We start from the raw sequence: 27,940 nt of genomic DNA, 5'->3' as shown, positions 1-27,940 counted from the left end.
TCAAACACTTACTAGCTGTATAACCCTGGGAAGGTTATGTAACCTTGTTTGCCTCAGTTCCTCATTTGCAAACTGAGCTGGAGAAGGAAATGGCATATCTCTGCCAAGAAAACCCCAAATAGGATGAGAGAGAACCACGCACAACTGAAAAATGACTTAACAACAGGATCACACAGCTAATAAGAATCTGAGGCTAGATTTGAACTCAGGTTTTCATGATTCCAGGCCCAGTGCTCTATCTACTGAACCTCTTACTATCTCATTTATTTATTAGCCATTTTTGTTCTGATAGATCCATTGTAAATATCATCCTCTTTAACAGATAAAACAGAAGCAAAAAAAAAAGCAATTATTTTTTCTGTTGTCAGTTATCATTATTTCATCTATAGCAACCAGTGGTCTTATACCTTCTTTGATCCTTTTCTTTTCCCCCATATAAAAAAAAAGAAAAAAATTCTGTTGACCTTATTTTTCCTTACCAGCCTTGGCTTATTTGGAACTTTATCATTCCTTACACTATTTTGCTATGATTATACCAAATTCTTACATTTATCTCTATTATCTGATTTTTCTTTCATCTTCTGTTTAAATATTAAAAAAATAATTAAGCTGGTTGATGAGTTCCCATTAATTTCTTCAAACAACTCTCCCTTTTCCTCTCCATCAAAATTGTTTTCTCTTGTGTCTTCAGAATTTCATTCATGACATTTATTCTTTATGACCGAGTTTTATCTATGCCAGGGATGCAAGGGTGGTTCAACATTAGGAAAACAATTGATATCATCTTATTAAAAACAGAATGAAAAAAGAAACCCTGTGTGGTGATACTAACAAATGCAAGAGTTTGCCAAAGCACTTATTCATGCTAAGAACCCTAAAAAGCATAGGCATCAAAGGCCATTTTTAACAGGGTAAAAAGCACTTATTTAAAAGCAAGAGTAACCATTATTTGCCCTGCAAAGACATAAGCATTTTCCTGACAAATACAGGAGCAAAACAACAGAATAAAGAAATTGAAGGTATAAACATGGGAAGGGAAGAATCAAAATGATTCTCATTTATAGATGACATGACAGTTTACTGGAAAATACAGTATAATCAATAAGAAAATAATTGAAATAATTAATGGCTTCAGTAGAGGAGAAAGATAGAAAATAAATCTCTAAAAATCATCAGGCTTTCTATATATTAATGACAAAATGCAGGAGGAAATAATAGAGAAATCTTATTAGAGTATTCAAAAATATCTGGGAATCAAATTTTATGATGCAATACAGAATTATATAAATACAACTATAAAACATTCTTTAAGAAAATAAAGGATAACAAATAATTGGAAGGATATTTATTATTTATGTTTGGAATGCATGAATATAATTTTTTAAAAATAATGCTACTTAAATAAATTTCAAGATTTAGTACTATGCCAATCAAACTACCAAGATTGTATTTTATAGATATAGACGGAGTAATAACAAAGTTGATTCAGAAAGATGAAACCTCTATGCTCTCAAGAGAAATAATGAAAAAAGGAAAGAAAGGGAAATAACTTCCACACTTCAAATTAAATTATAAAGAAATAATCACCAAAACTATTTGATATTGATCTAAACCTAAAAAAGCATATCAGTTGAATAAACATAGACAGGGAAGAATATGATATGTGAATTCAATAACCCAGTATTTAGTAAGTCTAGAACATAAACTCTGTGGGAAAGAAATTCTTAAATGACAGGAGCTACTGTGAAAATTGGAAAGAAGCTTGGCAAAAAAAAACAGTTTAGATGAGCGTCTTGTACTACATAGCACAGGAGTTATAAATGGATATTGAACTTTAATAATTAAAGGCTACATCATTTAAAAATGAAGGAAAAAAGAACGTGGTATCTTTTGTGACTATAGTTAAAGAAATGATTATTTAAAAAACAGTTATTTTTGGTTTTTACATCATTTCATTTTTTAATATATACCTTATTCTACACCCACAGAGCCATCTTTTATAATAAAGAATAAAAAATAAAGTGAAATTAGGGAGAAGAGTTCTTAATCAGATAATAGAGATCACAAAAAATAAAATGAATCATTTTGATTACATGTAATTGAAAATGAATTTGAACAACTAAAATTAATGTAGCTAGGATAAAAAGGAAACTGTTGACTGCAGGGAAAATATCTTTGCAGTGTCTACCTCTGTTATAAAGGGTGTGATATCTAGGATTTATAAGGAATTGACATAAATAGATAAGACCAAGAATCCAAAATGGCAAAATATTGACAACTATATGAAAGATTATTGGTATGAAAAGAAATGCAAATCACAACTTCACCTCACACCTAAAAAACTGGTATAGATGACAAAGAATGAAAATGGCCAATATTGAGGAAAAACAGCCAGACAAATACACTGTTAGTGAATGGGTGAAGTAATCCAATAAAACATTACATTAGATAGAAAAAAAAATCCCCCAACAATCTGTTACTTACAAGAAGGGAGAGAATTCCAGGTATGGTGGATGGCCAGTGAAAATGCCAAGCATTGGGAGATGGAGTATATTATGCAACATCAAGGAACCAAGTGTTACTGGATCTCCAAATATGGGGTGAAGTAAGGCACAAGAATACTGGAAAGGTAGAAGTGGACAAGGTGGTGCCAAAGAAAATTTTATGGTTGATTCATGAGGTAATATGGAGCCATTACAGTTGATTGACTGACTTAACCTTTGAGCACATTTAGAGTTCTGTGTCCAGTTTAGGAATGATGGTTTAGATATGCACAGCCAAAATGGAGAACGTACATGAAGGGCAACCAAAATGGTGATGGGACTCAAATCATGTGAGGACTGGTTTAAGGAATTTAAGGTATTTATCATAGAAAATACTTGAGCGGAATATAGTAGTAGTATGGGAAAAAATCATTAGTGAAAAAGAAGCATTTTTTGACCCTCAATAACAGAAATGGGACCAATGAGTTCCACAGAAAAGCATTCTGTAAATATTGTCTCATTTTATCTTCGATAATAATTTTAGGAGGTAGGGGTTATTACTATTCCCATTTCACAGATGAGGATACTGAGACAGTCAGAAATTAAATGACTTGTCTAAGCAAATGTCTGAGGCAGGATTTGAGTTCATCTTCCTCATTTCAAGTCCCATGATCCCCGAGCTGTCCTAGATTTCAGCTCAAAGTAAGGAAAAATTTCCTAACAAATAGAGCTGCATAAAAAAATGGAATGGGCTCCACTGAAGTTTGCTGAGTTTCCAATGAGCAAAGGTATATAAAAAGAGGAAGAAGGATTGTGTTTCAGGGATGCTGTATATGTGGCTTATGATTTGGACTAGGATAAGACTAGTTGATTTCTGAGGTCTTTAATGCTGTAATTCTCTAATTCAATTATTCTACAAACCCAATTCATCCAGAATCATCCAGAAAGAGTCTCCTCTGTTTTCTAGGGATTTTCTCTGAATTGCAAACTGGTAAGTGGGTAAAGATGGCATCCTACGTAAGCCCCCCAAAATGGCCAGTTGTTGGCACTCAGTCATACATTCTGCTGTTTCTGATCATTTGTTCCTCCTTCTCTTGCATTCAGGCTGCTTTAGAATCTTCCTCACCATCCTCTCTGCCTCCATTTTCAACACCAATCTCATCTGCTTTTGTTGCTACAAATACATCATTCCCTATTCTAAATTTTGGGGTAAGCATGTCTTCTATACCTCACTGAGAGGTGAGAAGTTACTAGCAGTAACAGAGAGGTATCAGTTCAGATAGTTACTATATATAACTGGTGATGCCGGTAGCTTATTGCAGCTTAAACCTTATGGAACCAGTTCATGGTCTAGACAAGAATACTCTGCTTTGGGTATCTTACCCACTAGGGAATGTTTGCAACACTGCTTAGCATCTGGGTCTAGTTTTCCACAAGTAGTTAAATTCATATTACTGTTTTCTGAGGAAAATGTGAAGGACTTAGTCCTTCCCTGTAGGCCATATGAAGAGTAGAATCAGATGGTGCCTTAGACTATAGTTCTCCAAAACATTTAATTTAGCCTGGTCGAGAACCTAGTCTCATCAGATTCAACTCTCTCTCATAATCAGATCCATTCAGGCCAGCTTCCTAATTCTCTCTTGCATAGACACAGAATTAGACCAATTGACTCTTTCCCTTAAATGGAATGCATAGGCACGACACTGATTTCTGGACCTAGATTCAAATGAGCAAGTTTTAGTGGGACTAAATCTGTTATTTATACAAAGAGACATAGTGTTGGTGATTTTCAAACATTATAAATGAAAAGACACAGTTGTGAGCCAGAATGCTATGATGGAGATAAAGAGCAAATTGAAGTGACTCCCACTCTTTACCCCTTAGCAGATGGATTACTTGAAACCTCCTTGGGGAGGAGTATATAAGGACTACCCAACCTATTGGACTTGGGCTTCTCAGATCCCATGGACATATTGTCAGCTTTATTTAGGGGTTCCTGAGTACACCTTAATGAAAGACCCAGGGAAACTATGCCCATTTGTAACTCTTCTTAGTAAAGTACTTGCTTATCTGACTTCTCAGGCTCTGAGTTATCCATTGTGTCAGATAAGGTATCCCTCCTGAGACAGTCACCTAGTTTATATAGTCTTATAGATACATTTCACTCTTCCCCTGTGCATGAAGGGGTACAATATTCTACAGACTTCCATACTGATAGGGAAGGGGACTGTCCCATGCTCTGAGGTAAGAAAGGATCGTATCATGCCTGGAACAACTCAGTGTTCCATCTTCAGGCGACCAAACATTTTTGTTTTTGTTTGTTTGTTTTTGTTATGCTTCTAGCATTTCTCTATGAATGGTCCTATAAGATGAATGAAAAGTCTGAGAGACATAGTTTCTGGGTAATCAATAATTAATTTGTTAATTAGCCTAGCAAATAATCAATAAATTGATATTAGTGGTTCTTTCAGAAACCAAAGACCTCCACATGGAGGTCATTGAGTGTTTAAATACGTTTGGAAAAGAGGATGTTTCTGAAGGTGAAAATCAACTCTGGTTAATAATGAATGGGGGGGGTGTCCTATTAATGAGGAGGTGAGAAAAAAGAGCTCCTCTTGCTGAGGATGTGGTTTGAGGAGACTCAGCTGCCTCCAGTTGGACACAGTTCTCTGGAAAAAGGAATCCGTCTTGTATGGTCTGATGCTGAGTGAAATGAGCAGAACCAAGAGAACGTTGTACACACAACAACCATGTTGTGCGATGACTAATATTGAAAAACTTAACCCCTCTCAGCAATACAAGGATCTAAGACATCTCCAAAGGCCTCATGATGGAAAATGCTATCCACATCCAAGGAAAGAACTATGGAGTTTGAATGTGGATCGAAGCATACTATTTGCTATTTTTTTTTCTTCTGTTGAGTTTTGTTTCCTCTTTCTGGTGGTTCCTCCTACTGGTTCTAATTCTTACTTACATCACTAATGTGAAAATATATTTAATAGGAATGTGTGTGTGTGTGTGTGTATATATATATATATATATATATATATATATAGAGAGAGAGAGAGAGAGAGAGAGAGAGAGAGAGAGCGCGAGCACCTATATCAGATTGTGTGCCATCTTGGGGAGGGTGGTGGGGAGGAAGGGGGAGAAAAATTTTAAACTCAAAAGCTTATAGAAGTGATTGTTGATAAAGCAAAATAAATTAATTAAAAAAAAGAAAAAGGAATTCATCTCCACCCAGACCACTTAAATTGTTGAACAATGGGACAGAATTCACCTAGATTAGATTGTCTTTGTCCTTTAGTCAGAAATAAGCTCTCCCAGTTGGGTGGGGTCCTGCCCAAGATTGAGGAGAGTGTCTCATTTTCAGTCCTGTCCTTCAAGAGGACTGGGCTTTGAATCAGGAAGTAAAATGAGAGAAAAAACCCTATTAATAACTAACCTACTATTAAGTGGTTATTAACAATCAAAAAGAGGATTTTTGGGTCCCATATATAAAACTGGTCATTAATACAATAAGAAAATCACCATATTTCTCACCTGGAACTCCTCTTCTCATGGCTGCTCCACTATGCCCTCGTAGCCATTGTCCACCGAAACTCGGTCCTCTACTTTTTTTCTCTGCCTGTGAATTTGCTCTTCTCTAACTTTTCTCTCTCGAGCTGATGCTGCCATCAATAGGAGCTGTCATCCGCTGCTCTGACTTCCTCTTCCTCTAAGGACAGGAGTGTTTTTGATCTGCCATAAGATACTAATCCACAGGTTTTCAGCTTTTTTTTTGTCAGAAAGGCCTAATCACACACACTTGCCACAAAAGCATCAATCCTGTGTCTGTCAAGATCTTTTCTACTCTTCTCCTCACAGAAAATTCCCTACTCCTCATTCCTAGATGGATCGATATGAGCAAACTCCTTACTAGGCAAATTAAAATTTGTTTTTTTAGTTCTATGAAGTAACTACTTGGCAGTTTTACTTGTATGGCACTAAATCTGTAAATTAATTTAGGTATTACTTATGTTTTATTATATGCATACACATATGTATGTGTATGTGTATACGTACATAGAAATCTACACATATATACACATGCATATATAAACAAATGTATGTATGCATGCATAGGTATATACACACATATATACATATGTGTGTTTATATATTATATATAATAAAAACAGCGATAACACCTGCTGATATACAGATTTACTATTTATAAGTATGTACACATATTATGTGTATATATACATATATATAATAAAACCCACATATGTATGTACACACACATACAATATAGTCAGCCACAGATCTAAAGCTAAAAGGTGCCTCAGAAGTCATCTAATTCAACCCCTCATTCTACAGATAAGGAATCTGTGGCCTAGGCATGTTACATGGTTTGTCTATATTACTGTGAAAGGGTGGAAAATTATTTACCAAGGCTATGCCACATAGGCTAAGCTAGCTTTTCCTAGTGTTTCATTCCTTGCATACTAGGATAGTTTTTCCTTTAATTTTCCTTGAAATACTTGCCATCACACTCCCTCCAGCAGCTATCCCAAACCTTACCTGAAATTCCTAATGCTTTCGCCACATCCACCCCCTCAGGAAATATATTCATCTCTAACTTTTCAGAGAAAATAGGGGACATTTACAGTTACTGCATTTTTCTCTCCCATTCCATATCTCAAAATCCTTCTACATTTTCACCTTCTTCTTTTGTTCCTATCTCTATAGCAGGGATGGTTTTGTTTGCCAGGACTAACTCCTCTATCTGTACCCTTGATCCCATCCCTGCTTGTCTCTTCCCAGAGTTTGTGCTGTCAATAATTCCCTTTCTCATCTTCAATATCTCCTCATCTATCAGCTCTTTCTCTGATGTCTTCAAAAACATGCAGGTCTACTCCAGCTTTTTTTTTTTAAACCAACCCTAATTTCACTTTAACATTCCCTCAAGCTATTATTCTGCCTTCATTTTCATTGCCACCACCTTGGTTCATGCTCTCATAATTTCATGCCTGGACTATTGTAACAGTCTGCTGATTGGTTCTCAGACCACGAATTTCTCCCTTTTGCTGTCTAGCCTTTGCTCACCTGTCAGTGATTTTCCTAAGTACAGATCTAACCATATCACTCTCTTACTCAATGAACTCCAGTGACCACCTATTACCTGCATGAATGAATATAAATTCCTCTATTTGGCATTAAAATTCTTCATAACCTGCCCCCCCCAACCCCTACTTTTCCAGTCTTCTTATACCTTATTCCTCTTCCTATATGTTGATCTGGGTGACACTGCTCTTCTTCATATACTCATATACATTCAACATACTACATTTTCCAGCCTTGGTCATTTTCACTAGCTGTCCCCCAGGCCTGGAATAGTTCCTCTTCTTATCTTCACTGCCTGACTTTCTTCAAGTCATAGCTAATATTCTAGCTTTTACAGGAAGCCTTTCCTGCTCCCTCTTAATCCTGGTGCCTTCCTTTTGTTAGTTATTTCCATTTTAACTCATATATAGCTTCTTTGTACAGTTGCTTTGCATATTGTCTCCCCTTTAGACTGTGAACTCCTGGAAAGCAAGGTCTTTTTTGCACTTAGCACAGTTCCTGCACTTTTTTTTGCACTTAACACAGTTCCTGCACTTTTTTTGTACTTAGCACAGTTCCTGCACTTTTTTTGCACTTAGCACAGTTCCTGCACTTTTTTTTGCACTTAGCACAGTTCCTGCACTTTTTTTGCACTTGGCACAGTTCCTGCACTTTTTTTGCACTTGGCACAGTTCCTGCACTTTTTTTGCACTTGGCACAGTTCCTGCACTTCTTTTGCTCTTAACACAGTTCCTGCACTTTTTTTGCACTTAGCACAGTTCCTGCACTTTTTTTGCACTTAGCACAGTTCCTGGCACATAGTAGGCACTTTATAAACATTTATAAACTGCCTTTTTTATTACTTATCTGATCACTTTTCAGGCTCTTTTGTTGGATCATTGCCCAATTCCTGTTCTCAGACACTCACTGGGGCTCTACACCAACCCCTCTTCTCATCTCTCTTTTGTTCAGTCATTTTTCAGCTGTGGTCTAACTCTTCTGACCTCATTTGGGGTTTTCTTGGCAAAGATACTGGAATTGTTTGCCATTTCCTTCTCCAGCTCATTTTACATTGGAGGAAACTGAGGTAAACAGGGGTAAGTGGCTTGCCCAGGGTCACATAGCTAGTAAGAGTCCGAGGCCAGATTTGAATTCGTATCTTTCTACCTCTAGGCCTGGCACTCTTTCCACTATACCACCTAGCTGCTCCTCATCTCTCTTCACATATATTCTTTTGGAGATCTTATCAACTTTTCTGAGTTCTAGTACTACATTGTCAATGTTTTACAGAGCATATGCTACTGGATATCCAGTGGGCATCTAAACTTTGACATATCTAAAGTGAAGCGATGGAGCCAAGATGGCACAGTAGCAGAAGTGCAGTGAGCTATTCCCCCATCCTAATTGCCCTAAACAGATCTAGAAACTGCATCAGACTGAATCCTGATAGGAAAATACAAGAAAAAGTCACAGGGAAGCACGTTGTTCCAGTCCGCATCAGGATAAGGAGGGAGATAGAGAGGTCTATGGAAAGTGGAAATAGGATCTAGCCTGGAAGATGCCATGGCAGGACCACTCTAGTGCAGGAAGAGGCTGTGGGTCAGGGCAAGAGGAGATCCCAGGCCCATACCAGGATACCACAACAGAAATAGGTACCAACTGGCAGCTTTGTCACTCATTACTCAATTCTGGGTCACAGATCCAGGGCAACTAAGGAAGGGCCCTGGGCTGAGGGATAGTGGTTGTGTGCCCTAAATGAGAAATATAGAAGCAACAAGCAGCAGTGTGGCATAAATCTCGCTAACAGGGCATGGTCTCAGTTTCAGTTTCTTGTCCAGTTTCTTGGCTGCAGAGGCATAACCAGGGCAGGAATTCCAGACCAGAAAGGAGCCACAAGTTCTGACTTTCTGAATCAGCAGAGTAGCTGGTCCAGCAGCAAAGTCTAATGTTGCTCAGACACAAACTCAGACCAGAACCTTGCAGACCTCAGACAAGGAGGCAGCCTTTAGACTTTGCCCTAGATCAGACCATTTTAGGAGTGCCAAAGGCTTGCACATCCCCACCTGTCCCTGAGATCTTGAAATAATACAATATTCAATAACCCCAAGAAAGTAGCAACAAAACTAGCCAAGATATTCCATTCAGAGGTATGTAGAGTCCAGTCCTAAAACCAAGTCCAAAGCCAGGAAGTAGGCTACAAGAACGAGAAAACAAAAAAAGAATTTCACCCCTGCTCTCCCTCCCCCCAAGAAAAGGTATGGTGGTGACAGGGATGCTCAAAACACAAACCCAGAAGAAGAGAATTATTCCAAAACATCTACAAACAAAATCTTAGAGAAAAACATAGCTTGGACACAATTTTGGCTAGAATTCATAGAAGAGATGCAGCAAGAGTTTAACAAAAGCGTTTTAAAGGTTTTCATAAATGAAATTGGAGTAGCTGGGTGGTACAGTGGATATAGTGCCAGGCCTGGAGTCAGGATCACTCATCTTCCTGAGTTCAAACCTGGTCTTAGATACTTACTAGCTGTGTGATCTTGGGCTAGTTACTTAACCTTGTTTGCCTCAGTTTCCTTATCCTTAAAATGAGATAGAGAAGAAAATGGCAAAGCACTCCAGTATCTTTTCCAAGAGAACTCCAAATGAGGCCGCAAAGAGTCTGATACAACTGAGAAATTACTTAATATAAATGAAATTAGAGCACTTGAGAAAAAAATTTAGAAAGGAAATCAGAGCTACGGAAGAAAGAATTGGAAAGTGAATTAAAAGCACAAGTGGTAGAAAACCTTATCAAAGCAACAAAATCCCTGAAAGTTGGAACTCAAAAATAAAAAAAAAGAATGTTTAAAAAAAATGTTGGCTAAGTTTTGAATATTGATGTGGTTACATGGAGGAGTGGTTTTTGTGCAGCAGTCCTGCAAAGCTCACAAAAAATAGCTTGAAGCTTTCAAGTGAAATTTAAAGGGAAAAAAAGCAGATTTATTAGATCCAAAAATCCACCTCCATCAGAAGCACATGCAGAAAAGCAATAGACTGTAATGTGTGGGTGAGGAAGCGGTCTGTATACAAGAGTTGCTCCAGGAAGTGTCATCCTGACTTCAGTGATTACGCTTAACCAGAGACTATTTAAAGATGGGTGACGGTGGCAGCAAGCTGCTGGTGTGCCTAAGACTGATAGATATAATTCTGTGATGACAGTGATGTAGGATGTGAGTGTGAGACAGAATTAGAAGTGTCTCATTTAGGTTGATATGGTCACAATAGTTCTTTGGGTTTTGAGGTTTTCTTCCTTCTGTATAAACTGTGACTCTCTTTAGAGTCCAGTTCCTCAAGAGCATTCCCAGAGGGAGTGTGTGTTACTGTGTACAATTCACTGGGGAACAGTTACAGAGCAACCTCTAGTCTGTTTAGAATTATAGAAACAGACCACATAAGGATTCTGACACACCAGATAGTAGGGGGCATTGGCCAGTGATGAGACAAACTCAATTCAAGGAACTTCTGTAAGTTGAACTTCTCTATTGAACTGTTATAGACTTTTAAGTTTTTGTCTCATGATTTTTAGGGAGTTCACAGAATTCTCATCTTGACTGGGGAATTTTGGTTTCATTTCCTTCATTGTAAAATGTTTTTCATAACATTCTGGGTGTTCTTTAAATTTTACTCATTTTTGCCTCTGGCTTTATGAGATTCGCTTGATAATTCATCTTCTTGTGAACTAGATTTGCAATCATCAGTCTTTAGTAATAACTAGCATTTATATAGTATTTTAAGTTTTGCAAAACACTTTACAGATGTTAACACATTTTATTATCACAACAACTCCGGGCGGTGGATGCCCAGGTAATTTTGTTATCTCTGTTTTAGAGATGAGAAACCAGAGGCAGACTGAGGTAAAAGTGACTTACAAAGGATCACGCAGGTAGTTAAGTGTCTGAGGTCAGATTTGAATTCAGGTCTTTCTGAGTTCAGGTTCAGTGCTCTAACCACTGACCCTACCTAGCTGCTTCTTTTCCCTTGGACTTTCGGTCTTTCAGCCGTTCCCTTAAAATCTTTGTTGCCTATTTCTATTTTCCCTCCTTGCTTTTGGCCCCACCTCCTCCTGATCTTATTTGGTGTGTGTGTATGTATATATGTATATGCATATATAGAGAGGTATGTATATGTGTATATACATACATATATATACATACACATATATACATATATATTTGTGTGTGTGTATATATATATGTGTATATATACATACATATATGTATATATACACATATATATATACATACACACACACACACACACACACACACACACACATATATGGGAGAGAAAGAGATGAAGAGAGAGTATTCCTGAAGTTGGCCATCTTCAGATTCTTTTCATTGGGTGGTGGTGGTAGTGGGCAGCTAAGTGGTATAGTAGATAAAGCCCTGGGCTTGGAATCAGGAAAGCTAATTTCCCTGAGTGACCCTAGGTAAGCTGCTTAACCGTGTTTGTCTCAGTTTCCTCATCTGTAAAATGAGCTGGAGAAGGAAATGGCAAACCACTTTAGTATCCCTTCCAAGAAAATCCCAAATGGGTTAACAAAGAGTTATGCATGACTGAAAGCAACTAAACAAAATAGAGGGAAGAGGGGATAAGGGGCAGTGACTGATACAGGGCGTTGAGGCAGGGACCCCACAGCTAAACCCTGAGCACAAACCTGTGAGATCACATGTATTTCTCTCCTGGGATACCACCTAAGTTTTGAGGGGGTCACACTGTGCATGAGCACTAGGTATTTAAGTTTGTAAATGTTCTTTTGCATGCAATATTTGTCTTCTCATCATGTAGATTCAACTTAACTATCCTCTATCTTGCATATTTTCCTTTTTCTGAGGTTTTTGGGTTTCAGGAGGTTGTGAAAAGCAACTATTTCACCATCCTGACAATCATGTGATCTTCTCTCCCCTCCAGGTTTGTTTCTAGCTTTTGTATTGATTGCTGCCAAACGACAGATGATTGTCCTCTATGCCAAAGGCTGTGCTGTCTTTGAATCAAATCAAATCAATAACTCTTTATTGAGGACCCACTCTAGGTGCTGTGGGGAATACAAAGAATCTCTTTTTAAGAAATGGTCTCTGAACTCAAGAGACTTTTCCCATGAGCCTCTTATTTAGCTTCTATTTCCATCCTGTTAAGTGTGGAAGCTCATTTTTTTTCTGCTCCTACCGTTCCTGTCACCATGGGTCAAGGACCTTTTCAACAGGATCAGTTCTTCGATTAAAAATCACAGTGCCCTAATGTCAGGGCCTTGATGTACCAAAGGCATATCATGTCGGATCAGGGCTAGATATAAAGATCCGGAAATCATTTTCACAGAAATGATAATTAAGATAATTTAGAGCTAATGGAATTACCAAGTGAGAGCTTTTAGAACAAAAAGAAAAGAGGGCTCAAGACAGAGAGCCTTGGGAGACAATCATGATAAGAGAGCAAGACCTGGGTGAAGAATAAGCAAAGATTGGGAGGGTGTTGTCAAGTTAAGAAGAGGAGAACTAGGATGGAAATGTTATGAAAACCTAGAAAGGAGAGAATATTGAGATAGTACAGTGCATAGAGTACTGGTCCTGGAGTGAGGAAGACTCATCTTCCTGAGTTCAAATCAGGCCTCAGACACGTACTAGTTACGTGACCCTGGGCAAGTCACTTATCCCTCTTTGCCTGTTTCCTCATCTGTAAAATGAGCTGGAGAAGGAAATAGAAAACTACTCCAGTATCTTTGCTAAGAAAACCCCAGATGGGGTCAGAAGAGTTGGACATGGCTTCTTTTCTCTCTCTCACTTTGGCCTCTTCTGGTCAGTGGAGCACCTGTTAGCATAGGCTGCTGTGTAAAGATGGCAAAGTCTAAGAACCATACCACCCATAACCAATCACAAAAATGGCACAGAAATGGCATCTAGAAACCTAGGTCATAGAGATACGAGTCTCTGAAAGGGCTTGACCCCAAGTTTCTGAGAAACATGCACTTTGCCAAGAAACACAAGAAGAAGGGGCTGAAGAAGATGCAGGCCAACAATGCCAAAGCCATCAAGGCCTGAGCAGAGGCCATCGATGCCCTGAGCACCAAGGCCTCCAAGGCCAAGCTCCTCAGGCCCAAGATCTCCAAGGCCAGTGCCCGACGTGCTGGCCACAAGATGGCCACCAAGTGTCCAGGCCCTGGAGTCGGCACCAAAGGACCAGGCCCCAGGATCACAAAGCCTGACTCTAAGGGTGCCAGAACCATGACCCCAAGGCTGCCAAGTCCACTGACCCCAAGGCTGACAAGCCCCAAGGCTGCCAAGTCTGCCACCAAGGTCAGTTAAATCTGATCCCAAGGCTACCACATCTGATCCCAAAGTCAGCAAATCTGATGCCAAGGTTGCCAAGTCTGATCCCAAGGCAGCCAAGTCTGATTCTAAGGCCACAAAGCCCAGTGATTCCAAGACTGCTAAGCCTGCTAACCCCAAGCCTGCCAAGTCCAAACCCAAAGATGCTGGGGCTAAAGCTGCTAGTCCCAGGCTTTCAAAATAGATGCTGCAGGACAGAAGGACTTGCTTAAACCCTAAACCAGTGTTTTTCTCCAGTCAGGGTATGATTATTCTATTCACTATTTTTTACAAATAAAGAAAATGGTGTGTCATAAGAAAAAAAAAGAGTTGGACCCAACTGAAACAACTGAGCAACAAACATTGAGGAAGAAATCCAGGATGACAGGTATCAGGGGTGGTGGGACCAAAAGAGGGATTTTTAAGTAGGAGGGAAACCTAAGCTTGTTTATAAACATGGATTTAGAAATAGAGACCAGGGAATTAAGCTCAGATTAGGCAAGTCACTTAAACTCTCTCAGTCTATTAGTCTGTAAAATGAGGGGACTGAATTAACTAATCTTTAGAATCCCATCGGTCTGAATCAATGCATTTAGAATCCTCTGATAATACTTAATGGAGGAGGTAGAATAAACTGGACCTACAAGGTAAAGCAGGGTATGGAGAACTGGAAAGAAAGGAGAAGGCGTGCCTGCACATGCATGTGTGTGTATGTATGTGTGTGTATGTGAACATGACATACCAGACAGAACCCTGAAACAAATTAAATTGAAGTACTGAGTTTCACCTAAAATAAATCATGTCACCTTTCTGTGTCTCAAATTTCTTACAATAAGGCTATTGGATTATATGCTATCCAGTGTTCCTTTCACTTAAAAATCTATGACTCTATGAATGACCAAATACAGGCATCTTATATTTGGGAGCTAAATAGATCAGTCTGGCTAGAATGGAGGGTTTGTTTTGAAGAGCAGTAGGGGCTGAGGCTAGAAAGGTATGTAAGGTGACTTAAGAGACAGTCAGTCAACACAAATTTCTTAAGTGCTTACTATGCTACGATGCCTGTTGCTGCTTGCCCTTTTCTACGAGGACCAATGACATCGGGGTGGGGGCGGAGTGTGATGTCTTGACTTGCACGTGAATTAGAGTTAAGTGAGGCAGAGTCCTCAGCCTCACTTTATCTCCCAGATTTGTAGAAGTCCAGTGGCAGGACGAAAGTCAAGATGGCTAGTAATAGCCTAGATTCAGTGGATGACACTATGCTAAATGCCAGGGATACAAAGAAAAGCCAAAAACAGTATTAGAGTTAAGTGAGGCAGAGTCCTCAGCCTCACTCTATCTCCCAGATTTGTAGAAGTCCAGTGGCAGGACGAAAGTCAAGATGGCTAGTAATAGCCTAGATTCAGTGGATGACACTATGCTAAATGCCAGGGATACAAAGAAAAGCCAAAAACAGTCCCTGTTCTTAAGGACTTCAGAGTTTAATGGGGAAGACATCTTGCAAACAGCTATGTACAAAACTATATATGTGTATGTGTGTGTGCTTGCATGTATACATATGTGTATATACACATATATACACACATACATATATACATATACACACATACATACACAACACACACAAGATAAATTGGAGGTAATCAACAGAAGGAAGTCACTAGTATTAAGGGATATCAAAAGAGACTTATTGTAGAAGGTGGGATGTTAGCTGACCCTTGAAGGAAGCTAGGGAAGGCAGAAGAAAAAGATGAGGAGGAAGAGAATTCCAGGCATGAGGGATAAGCCGATGAAAATGCCTGGAGTCAGGACATGGAGTATCTTGTGTGAGGAAAAGCAAGGAGGCCAGTGTCATTAGCTTGTGAAGTACATGGAGGGAAGTAAGATGTACAAACTTTGGAAGGGTAAGAGGGGACCACATCATGAAGGGCTTTGAATGCTAAACAGAGGACTTCATATTTGATGCTGGAGGCAAAAGAGAGACACAAAATGGGGGGATGACATGATGAGACCTATACTTTAGGAAGGTAAGTTTGTGTGGAGGATCATCTGACTGCAAAGAGGAGAAACTTAAGACAGGGAAACCAACCAGAAGGCTATTGCAAAGCACGAGTGTGAGGTCATGAGGACCTACGCTGCTCACTCATTCCAATGACGCTGCTATTTTTCAAACATTTCTGGAACTCTTGCTTGGGAATTTCCTTAGGAACCAGTTTATGAGTCTCACAGGAAAGTCAAACTCATCATTTTATGATTATTTTTTGACCAAAAATGACAGTACCTGACTGGATTACTCATCTTATTTATCAGACTTGGTTCTAAATTACTTTGGGCTTTTTTTCTGAAATCAAATCTACCCTCAAAGAACATAGATTTACTCCCCTTTATTGTACTCAGAAGAATTTACTATAGATCCTGAAGAAGACTCCACAAGTACACTCTCCAAAGTGGTTTGAACATTAGAAGGAGAGTATCGTCTTTTATGGTGAGTACTTTGAAGGAAATATAAGGCATTTGACTGTGAAAGTTACTAGATTTTTAAAAAATTGCTTTACCTTATAGGTGCCTCTTTCATGATGAGTATCATTTTTCTACACTATGTGTCATGTCCTTCCTTTCTGCAATTTGCATTATATTCTTTGTTCAAAGTCTGAGCCACATTGTCTATCAGTATGACATCATCTCTCATCCCTTATCCCAATAAGCTGATAAAATATAAAACCGATAAATGTATAACTTCAAAATAGCAACTGGTTTAGAGTGATAGTTTAATTAGAAAGGCAGATGCTAGGAAGTGTGTGTGGGGTGGTGAGGGGGGAGGAGAGGATGCTATGGGAACAGAATGGGAGGGTAGAAGGACATTAAAAAGATATCATTAAAGTTACTCTTACTGGCCTTCTCTCTCCCCTAGCTCCACACCTGCTATAACAAGCCCTCTGGGAACTGGAATGGGTGTCTTCAGTAATTAGAAAAATATTTTAAATAATTCATACATCCAGTACCGCATTTAAACTCAATGTATTTGGCAACTAACTGGGAAAGACTGGAACTGAGTATTTTCTACCTATTTAGCACTGGGTTAAGCACTACTTGGCACTTGCCAAATGGATCTCCACCATTAAGGGGGAATTTACACTGAAAGCTGTCCCAATTAAGAAGAAATCATTGATGTTCACAATCATTAGGCTAAATCACTTCCTGGGGAAAAGACTGGATGAAGCAGCTGCACTACTGAAATGGATTTCAAGGCTCTATCCACACACTCACATGCACACAACCCAATGCCAGCCACATTGAACATCCATAATGGGGCTTCACTGCAGTGGTTGCTGATAGGAGACTGAATGCACTCAGCTGTTTACTCAAAGCCATGACAAGGTACTTAATTTTCAACCACTGGGCAGTTTTTGCTGTGGGATACACAATGTTGCAATGTGAAGAGTTGGAGTTACTCTTAGAGGACCTAAATTCAAATCCTGACTTGACCACTATTGGACTGTTACCGGGTGTGGTAGGACTAGCAGACTTTCCCTGTCCTTGACATAGCTTTCTTTCCCCAAGCAACCAGCTTAGCTCCAGCTTCCTGGTCTGAAGGCATAAAAGGTCCCAGCTGCTTGTAGCTGGGGCCTCTCAGATTTGGTGGGGTCTCAAGACCATGCAAGTCTCCATAACCTGATGACTCACTGACCACAATGCTTCCAGAAGGAGATGAGGGGGACCACATCCAGAGAAGCTAAGGGTCCTCCTTGCATATTCTTGCTGTATTAGGGCAAAGTCATTATTGCCTGTCCTTTGGTTTTCAAAGAGGACTAATGACAATGATATCTTGACTTGTGTGTGAATTGGATTTAAGTGAGGCAAATTTGTATAAAGTCATCAGCCTCACTCACTCTTCCAGAGTCCTTGAAATCTAGTGGGGGGATAAAAGTCAAGACAGCTGGGATGGCCTGGAATGCATTAGATGACCTTGACGAAACTCACAGTGCCTGTTTCAAGCTGCCATCATGGGTGTTGGAACAAATTGTTCTCATCTTTCCATTCTGCTGGGGAAGCCATCCCCCATTCTGCTTGGGGTAGACATCCCCCTAACTCACCAAGGGATTTGAGACCTTTCAGTTACTCTCAACCTGGTTTATTCCGTCTGTCAATACGGTTTTACTGGTGTGTGGCCACTGAGCATGCTACAGCTTCTTGGAGCCACAGGCGAGAATTGTGTGAAAGGTAGACACTAGAAGTGGATGAGCAGCCCTGAAAAGGGCTTGGCAGGCCCTCACACCAGAGGTGCTAGTCCTAGGACAAAGTAAACCTCCTTTGTGAAATGTACAGTGATTTACGAATGCCTCATTTCATCCCAACATCAAACATGAACTAAGAGGGTGCTGGCTTTAGAGTTGTGCCTACAATATAATCTCTCTGGGCTTTGGTTTCCTCAACTTTAAAATGAATGTAGTTTTATACTAGATGACAGGTATCAAACATAAAGCCCAAGGGTCCATATCACTCTAAAATGTGGTCACAACCAGATTATAATGTAACTGGGAAATCTTTAACAAAATAAGTAAAAATACAATAAAAACATAGATGATATTAATATGCAATTTTCTAACTCAATATGCAACCTACCCCTGTTTCTATCTGAGCTGGACACAGCTGTACTAGATAACCTGAAAGAAGTTCCTTCCAGTTCTAATCCTATAATCCTTTCTAGCAAATACTATTGCAATGAGAATTTCTGTTTCCTCTATGTCACATAGATTGGAGCCAGAAATTATTGATTGTCTTTGTCCAAACTCATGTCTTCATGACTCCAAATCTGCAGGTGCTCCATCATACCACTCTACCTTATTGGCTACATTTGGGTTAACTGGCTTACTTGTTACATGCAATATTTAATGGGTGGGCATTTAGGTGGCATAGTGGATAGAATGTTAGGTAGGCCTGGAGTTAAGAAGACTCATCTTCTGAGTTAAAATCCAGCCTCAGATACTTACTAGCTGTATGACCTTGAGCAAGTCATTTGACCCTGTTTCCCTCAGTTTCCTCATCTGTAAAATGAGCTGGAGAAGGAAATAGTAAACTACTCCACTGTCTTTGCCAAGAAACCCACAAATGGGGTTACAAAGAGTTGGACATAACTGAAATGAGTGAACAACAATATTTAATGGGACACATTTTACTTTTAGCAAAAAGAATATGACTCTTTCCATTCCTTATCATAATGAGATTTTATTTGAATTGATTGATCAAAATTCAACAGTCATTTGAAACTTTGCTACTTAGTACAAGTCACTTTCATTAGATTATGAGCTCTTTGAGAGTAGGGACTTTCTCGCCTCTTGTATCTGTGGTATTTCGCACAATGGCCAGCACATAGTAAACACTTAATAAATATTTATTAATTGATTAATTGGGAGGTGCCATGAGGAATACAATGCTGAATGAGACAATCTGTACCCTCAAGGAACTTGCAATGTTAGAAGAAATCAAACAAGTATACAGTAAGGTAAGTATTTTAAGAATGGGTCAAAGTGCTTTAGGAATTGAGAAGAAAGAGAAATTATATCCAGGCGGGCATGTGGATGAGCTTTGTCCTTTTAAATACTGCTCCAAACAAAAGTAGTAGCAGAGTGTAGAGGCTAGGAAGATTTTGCTTTTAAACCTGATACCTCATCTTCAAATTGATTAGTTCTTTTATAAAATCTTTAAAATTTAAAAAAATTATCATTTCTTTTCATTTTTACATCACAAGTATTTCTGGAACTATCCCCTGTCCCACTCCCCTTCAGATGGAATCTTTCCTTGCAACAATAAAAACAAAAGTAAAACACCCAATACTGTGACTATTACACATGTGTGTGCATGTATGTTTATATGACAATAATTAACATTTATATAGCACTTACTATGTTCAAGGCACTGTCCTAAGTACTTTAGAATTATTATCTCATTTAATCCTCACAACAACCCTGGGAGATAAGTGCTATTGTTACTCACATTTTACAGCTGAGGAAACTGAGGCAGACAGAGATTAAATGATTTGCCCAAAGTCATAGCTAGTCAGTGCCTGAGGATGGATTCAAACTCAGGTCTTCTTGACTCCAGACCTGGTCTTCTATCCACTGTGCCACCTAGTTGCAGACTCTTTCTATTTTTTCTATATATGTGTATGTATACACACTTGCATATATACATATATAACATATGTATATATGTACATGCATATATATATATGTGTCTATCTATATATGTATATGAAAGAAGAATGTGTATCTATATTAATTCTTCCCCAGTAGTCCCATCTCTCTGTCAGGAGGAAATGTTTTAATAGTCATTCTTCTTTTTTTTTTCATGTGCAGTTATGTAAAACATTTCCATATTAGTCATTTTGTACAAGACTTGAATAAAATAAAATAAAATAAAAATAATTTAAAAATGATAGAAAGTGAAAATAGCATGCTTTAGTCTGTATTCAGTCAATATCAGTTTTTTTCTCTGGAGGTAAATAGTATGCTTTATCATTAGTCCATTGGGATTGTCTTGGATCATTGTATTGCTGAGAATAGCTAAGTCATTCACAGTCCTTCATCAAACAATATTGCTGCTACTGATTCTGTTCAATTCACTATGCATCAGTTCATGTAAGTCTTTCCAGGTTTTTCTGAAATCATCCTGCTTGTCATTTCTTATAGCACAATAATACTCTATTACAATCATATACCATAGCTTGTTTAGCCATACCCCAATTGATGGGCATCCCTTTGCTTTCCAATTCTTAATGACCCAAAAAGAGCTGTTATAAATATTTTTGTACATGTCGGTTCTTTTCCCTTTTTTACGATCTATTTGGGATATAGATCTTGTAGTGGTATTGTTAGATCAAAGGGTATGCATAGCTTTTTTTGCCCTTTAGGCATAGTTTCAAATTGCTCTCCAGAATGGTCAAATCAGTTCACAACTCCACCACAGTGTATTAGTGTCCTAGTTTTCCCACATCCCTTCCAATATCCAACATTTTCCTTTTTGGTTATATTAACCACTCTGATAGGCGTGAGGGGGTTTAATTTGGTTTAATTTGCATCTCCCTGATCAATAGTGATTTAGAGCATTTTTTTATATGAGTATAGATAGCTTTGATTTCTTTGTGTGAAAATTGCCTGCGAATGACTTGTATTTTTTATCAAATTGACTCAGTTCTGTATATATTTAAGAAACTAGTCCTTTATCAGAGATATTTGTTGCAAAATCCTGCCCCCCCCATTCTCCCCCCCACACTAGTTTTCTACTTTTCTTACAATTTGGTTGCATTGGTTTTGTTTATGCAAAAGCTTTTTAATTTTATATAATTTAATTATCTGTTTTACATTTTACAATGCTCTCTATATTGTCTTTGGTCCTAAATTTTTCCCTTATCCACAAATCTGACAGATGAACCATTCCATACTCTCTTTATTTGCTTATGGTATCACCCTTCATGTGTAAAGCATATATCCATTTTGACCCTAGCCTGGTATACGGTGTGAGATGTTGCTTTCCAGGGCCATGCTCTAAGCTCTGAAGGCAGCATGTTGTAGCAGAAAAAGAACTGAATTGGAAAATCAAGACGCTTGAATTCTAGTCACTACTCTGCCATGAACCACCTGCATGAGCTTAAGCAAGCCACTTCTGCTCTATGACCTTCAGTTTTCTCATCTTTCTAGGGAGAGTCTGTGAGTGAGGTCCAGGGCTCTAGAGAGCTCCAAGCAATGATAGCTAGCCTGCTACAGCCCCACTAAAGCTCACACATACACAATCAGGTCTTTACAAAAGTTGAGTAAAGTGGTGGCCACCCCTTCACCCTCCTCAACAGGCTTTCAGCAAACCATACTGTTAGAACAAAGAAACAGCTGTTTTTTTTCCAACAGTGTAACTTTTACCTAATTTCTTTAGCTCAAACTGGAATCATAAAGGAAACAAGTCTAGGGCTCAAATAATCTTTAATATATTGCTAATAATTTGCATAGACTTTCACTCTCTAATAGCCTCTGGACCCCACTGTATTGGATCCTGAGGGAAAAATGTTTACTATCCTGTTAAGTGCTTTAATTTTCCTCTCTGTCTTGCTCAGCACATTCAACAAACCAACAGTTCTGGGTGATGATCATAAAGGACAACTTAAATAGTATAGACATTCAAAGTAAACAGAATAATTCACCCCAAATTGAGGGAAAAATAGTTTTTCACCTCTTCTCCTTTAACTAGAAAGGAAGTGATGGATTAACTGGCAAAGAAGAAAACAGCTTCCCTGATGGAGGGAAGGAATGAGAAAAGGTGGGGAAGAACAATGATGTTAACCAGACTGGAGTTCCTTATTAGCCCCAGGGCATTCAAGTCACTTTTTCCCTTTCCTCCTGGCTTGCACCTGGGTACCACCTTGTACTACCTACTTCGATTTAAAGTTCAAAGGCAACCATCCATTATTTAGCTCCCTGCTCAGGTAATTCAACATGCAGTCAGATAAACTCCTCCTAGACCCCAACTTTCTCCAGTATGGCTTCTTCTCCTTTCTCAGCTGCCCCTTTGTCTTTTTTTCTCAGCGAGATGGAGGCTGCCTCTGATGTGTCCACCCTGTAGTTTCTTTTTCAGAAGTCCATTTAAGGTCAAGGGCAAACCCCAAGAATTTAGGGAACTCAAAGTAATATGTGGGCTATAGCCTGATATCTTTGTACACCAAGATTCTATGGTAATGACCCTGGGTTGGAGTAAGCCTAGGTTACATCTATAAAATGAAAGGTCTAGATTAAATGCTTTCCGAGGTCCCTTCCAGCTCTAAAATCACAATTCTGCACTCTCCTCCTTTCTCTCTAGCAAATCCTGTTCTTGCGTATTTGTTACTGTTGGAAAATAGCTAACAAACTAATTCATTCTCAAGTGCTTATGGCTGAATAGCTTGATAGGTTAGTATCTCTCAGAGGACTCTATATTTTAATAAGGGGAAATGCCTTTACTTAAAGGGACTAATCTATAATGGTGGATTTTCAAGCGTTAGCCCCTGCTGGGTAATAATGACTCTGGGGGCAGAGGGGCCAATTGAGGTCTGTGTCCCTAACCCCTAAACTAAGCTTTTAGTGACTTGTCTGTTTCATTTCCTCAAATAGGACCTTAGAATAACAGTGAGGGTGGGGAAGGAAACGGTGATGATGGGGATGGTTCTTAAAGAGAAAAATGGACAAAAACCAGGAAAATGGAAGGAGCTGAGACTCCGTTTAAGCTCGAGAGGTAGCCATGGTAAAATACGAGCAAGCTGGTCAAGAGGATTTGTGTAGCTGTGCATATGAATCCAGAATAAACATGGCTCATGACGCTCCCCTGAACATTTGTGCTCAGAACAAAGCAGGTACCACAAGCCCTGCCTGTCAGGGTTTGGTGGCCCTTTCAAAATGAAGCTGTGCAGCCTGTGGATGCTTATTGTGAAAATATGGGCTCTAAAAAGGCAGCACCTGCCAACCGTGGCTCAGTTAGCAGGGATTAGCTAATGAGGGAGGGAGCAGATAGTAACAGCTAGTGAGAGGGAGAGAAGTGTCAGAAACCAAGCAGGCTGTGGTTCTCTGTGCTAAAGGGAGGTTTGGTTGCCTTGTCTGTCAGCTAGTGAGGCGGCTGTGGATTATATCTGAAATCTTGCAGCTTTGCATTTTTTTTTCCTGTGCTCCCCAAATAGCAATTTGGAACAATGACCTCTTAGAAGATGCCAGGCTGGCTGGATCTGGTTGATTTTCTGGCTGTTGTCAAGGAATGGGAGGAGAACAGGAATATTTTGTTTATTTGGCTTATGGATGAGCATGAAATTGTGATAAAAGCTCTTTGAAGGGAGAGGAGAGGAGAGGAGGAAGATTAGAAAAAAAGAGAGAGAGGATAGGGAGGGGAACAGGAAGCATGAATGACAGAAACACCGAGGACAGAAGGTTGGGATAGGGAAAAAGCACATGCCTTGAGGAATGCTGATATCTTTCCTCATCTTTCTGCCTCCATTCCCCTAAGCGGGATCTCTTTTGGACAGGAGGACTTATTAATAATCTATAGTTCCATGAGGGACTTATAAACTATCCGCACACTGGAATGACTTCTTTTACTGCTGAACTGCAACTTCCTCTGAGATACAAGGTGGCTGCTCTTCATCCAGTGACATCAATTTGTTGCAGCCCTTCAATTAAAGTGGTAGGGAAAGTCTACACAATCTGCTAAAATAGCAAAGATGTCTGAACATGCAAATAAAGTTCAGATTGAACTTGGATGTGCATGCTAAACAGACACCTGTCTTTTGTTATCAGAAAACATTTATAAAGTGAAAGTATCTATTGTGTGTGGGATACTATCCCAGGCTAGGGGAGATAAGAGGTTTAGACGAAAAACTCTTTCAGAGATTTTAGCCTAGTAGGAGAAAAAGAAACACACACAAATAACGATAGTACACAATAATACTTAATCAAAGTAGAAGAAAGTTGCAAAAACCAAATACTGCATAAGGAAAGGCCTTTATAGATGAGGATGATTGGGGAAGGCTTAATATAGGAGGTGGTAAGTAAAGGGAACAATATTTTGATTTTGGAGTGGGAAGACCTGAGCTTGAATCCTGACTCTACCTCTCTATGACTATAGGTAAATCACTTAATCTATCTGGACTTCACTTTCATCTACAAAATGAGGCTTCTTAATTATATAATAACATCTAAGGTTTCTTCCAGGCCTAAATCAATGATCATATGTCTAGTCAATTAAGATAGGTAAGAAATCATCAAAGAGAAAACATTCTTGGTGGGAGAACATTCCAGGAACAGGAAATTTTGTGAATAAAAGTTATTGTCCTTTTTTTAAAAGGGCCGGTGATATCATGGGGTGATGCCTTGACTCATGCATCAATTGGATTTAAGTGAGGCAGAGTTGCGTAAAGTTGTCGGCCTCACTCTCTCCCCCAGAGCTATTGAAGTCCAGTGTCAAGACAAAAATCAAGATGAGTGTTTTTGATGGTCCAGGATGCAGCGAATGGTCTTAGTGTCTTCAGTGTCCAACCAAGCTCTAAGTCCTCCATGATAGTGCTTCCTTTAGCAGCTTTCATGGCCATTGGAACAAATTGTTTTCATCTTTCCATTCCGCTGGGGAAAGTATTTATTCTTGGGTAGACAGTCCCCTAATTCATAGTTACCCTCAACCAGGTTTAGCTCCTCTGCTTAGACAGTTTACCAGGGGTGTGGCTGCTGGGCATACTACAACTTCTTAGAGCCACAGGGGACATTTGAGTGACAGATGGGCACCAAAGGTGGATGAGCAGCCCTTTTCAGGGCTCCGCAAGTCTTCGCACTAAAGGTGCTACTCCTCCTGAACGTCCCATATATCCTGTGAATAAAAGTATGGAGATAGGAAAGCCAAGGATACATTTAGGGCCAGAAAGTAATATAGTTTGATTAAAGAATAAAGTGTGTAGAAAGGAGTAATGTGAGACAAAATGGAAAAGTATAGTGTTAGATTATGGGTGGCCTTGAATGACAGGCTAAGGGGTTCAAAATGTATTTGATAGGCAGTAGACTTGCAGAGGTTTTTTAATGGACATGACCGGACCTATGCATAAGAAAGATTATTCTGCTTCTGGTTCTCATGACCAAAAGATGGAGGACTAGACACTTTCTTCAAGCTTCACAATCTCTCCAATCTGTCCAAATAGGAATTATGCACAAGAGATTAACCGATTTCAGCTGATTCTGCATTCTAAGACACTAAGGATTCCAATGAAGTAAAAACCTGATTAACTAACAGCTTGTTATTGTTCAGTCCTGTCTGACCCTACACAGACAATGTCCACAGGATTTTCTTGGTAAAGATACTGGAATGGCTTGCCACTTTCTTCTCCAGTATGTTCCCATTTTACAGTTGAGGAACTGAAGCAAATAGGGGTTAATGGACTTGCCCGGGGTCATACAGAGAAAGAGGCTGATGAAATGTGAATTGCGCATTGTGTGAGGAGGCTAAGATCAGTCTGAGGTCCAGTCTCAAAGAAAAGTGGGAATCAATAGAAATAGGGGAATAGAAGGGGGGAAAAACACCTTAAGTTATCAAACATCTCAGGTGGAAGAAAACATATAAAAAACCTTTAACATAAGCAGATAGACCACCAGCAAAGATATTAATAACAGAAAAGAATATAGGCTACAGACCAGGTAAGCATGCCTAGACATTTATGAATAAATAACAAAGGAAAATGAATGAATATCTAATGAATCAGAGGACCCTGTGAATTCCAAAGAGAGTATGGAACCATAGGAGGATATTTCTGACTAGCTCAAGATAGAAATAAGAATTATAAGAGCAGAATCTATTGGCTCACACATCAGAAGTAATTGACAAATTAAAAAAAAAACCACCGCAACAACACAATCCGAAACCCCGTGACAAATCTCAGCAAAGAAACAAAAGAGAGAATAACTGATTGGGAATGCAAATAGATGGCAGTGAAGGACAATCTGAAAGAAGAGAAACAAACAAAAAAGTTAGCAAAAAAAATGCATAGAGACAACTTAAGGAGATTATAAGCTTCCCAGATAAATACAACGATTCAAAGAACCTGAATACCATATTGCAAGAAATAATACAAGGAAACTGTTCGGAACTTTTGAACACAGAAAACAAAGGGGCAACCAAACAAATCCACAGATCACCTCCAGAAAAGAACCCTATGCTATAAACTCTAAGATGAATAGTAGTTCCATTTTATAATTCCATGATAGACAACAAATTCTGCAAGTGACCAGGAGAAAGATCTTCAAGTATAAAGGAAAGGAAATTTAAATAATATAGCACTGTTTTGTATCCACCAGAAACCACAAGAAGGAATGGAATAATGTATTCCAAAGAGCAAAGGAATGCAACATGTAACTCAAAGTGTCAATCTGCAAACCTGAGCTTAGCTGCAAATGAAAAAAAGATGTTCAATAAAAAAAAATGGTGTTAGAAGCCTTCTCTCAAAGAAAATGAGACCTGAACAAACTATTTCCTTTTCAATCACCCCAGAAAACAAAAATACAATATAGATAAATATAACAATCAAGGGCAACAATAACACTAGTAACAACAACGAGAAAAGAACAACAAAATCCAAGAGGTAATAATAGAAAATGAAATACCATTCCAAATAACTATAAAATGAATAAAGTATTTGGGGGTCAATTTATCAAAGCGCACAAAATGCTTGTGTAAATTCAATTACAAAGTACTTCTTAAGGAAATTAAGAACAATTTAAATAGTTTGAGAAATATTTGGTGCTTATGGCTGGGCCCTGCCAATATAACAAAAATGCCAATATTACTAAAATTAATTTATATTTTTAATGCTATACCAATCAAATTATCAAAAGGATATATTATATAAGTCAATAAAATGACAAAATTCATTTAGAAAAATGAAAGATCTTGGATGACAAGAGAAATAATAAAAACAAAGGTGGGCAATAGCACTTTCAGACTTCCAACTATATAGTATTAAAAAGCAGTAATTATCAAAACTGTATGGTATGATTTAAAAATAGAGAGGTAGATCAATGGAATAGACTAAACAAGGGAGAATCAGAGACAATGGAACTCAATAACCAAGCGTTCAATAAAGCAGAAAACATAAATTACTTAGGAAATAACTCCTTACATGTTAAAAGCTGGAAATCTGGAAAGCAGTCTGGGAGAAAGTAGGCTCAAGCCAATACTATATTCCACAATATATTCTAATAGATTAACAATCTGAATATTAAACATCATACATAAAAAAGTTAGAAAAGAAGCAGATATAGCTTTCATAGTTATGGGAGATCTATTCTTAGCAAAATGAGGGGTAGAAGCAACAATTGAAGATGTCGCTGCAGATCCTTTGTTTTTGAAGAGCACCTATAACAATTATGGGTGGTGTCTTCACTTGCAAGTGAATTGGATTTAAGTGAGGAACAGTTGCACAAAGTCTTACTCTTTCTTCCAATGTCATTGAAGTCCAGTGGCAAGACAAAAGTCAGGATG

General features: G+C 38.7%; 1 pseudogene; it reads left to right on the top strand.

Annotated features, from left to right (window-relative positions):
- The first annotated feature begins 12,530 nt into the window (after positions 1-12,530).
- Positions 12,531-14,707, top strand: LOC110220686 (uncharacterized; annotated as a pseudogene).
- Positions 14,708-27,940: the final 13,233 nt, after the last annotated feature.

The sequence above is a fragment of the Phascolarctos cinereus genome, unplaced genomic scaffold (genome assembly GCF_003287225.1).
Source record: "Phascolarctos cinereus isolate Bilbo 61053 unplaced genomic scaffold, phaCin_HiC Scaffold_3;HRSCAF=262, whole genome shotgun sequence".
NCBI classification, from domain to species: domain Eukaryota; kingdom Metazoa; phylum Chordata; class Mammalia; order Diprotodontia; family Phascolarctidae; genus Phascolarctos; species Phascolarctos cinereus.
This window is presented reverse-complemented; position numbering and strand designations above follow the sequence as displayed.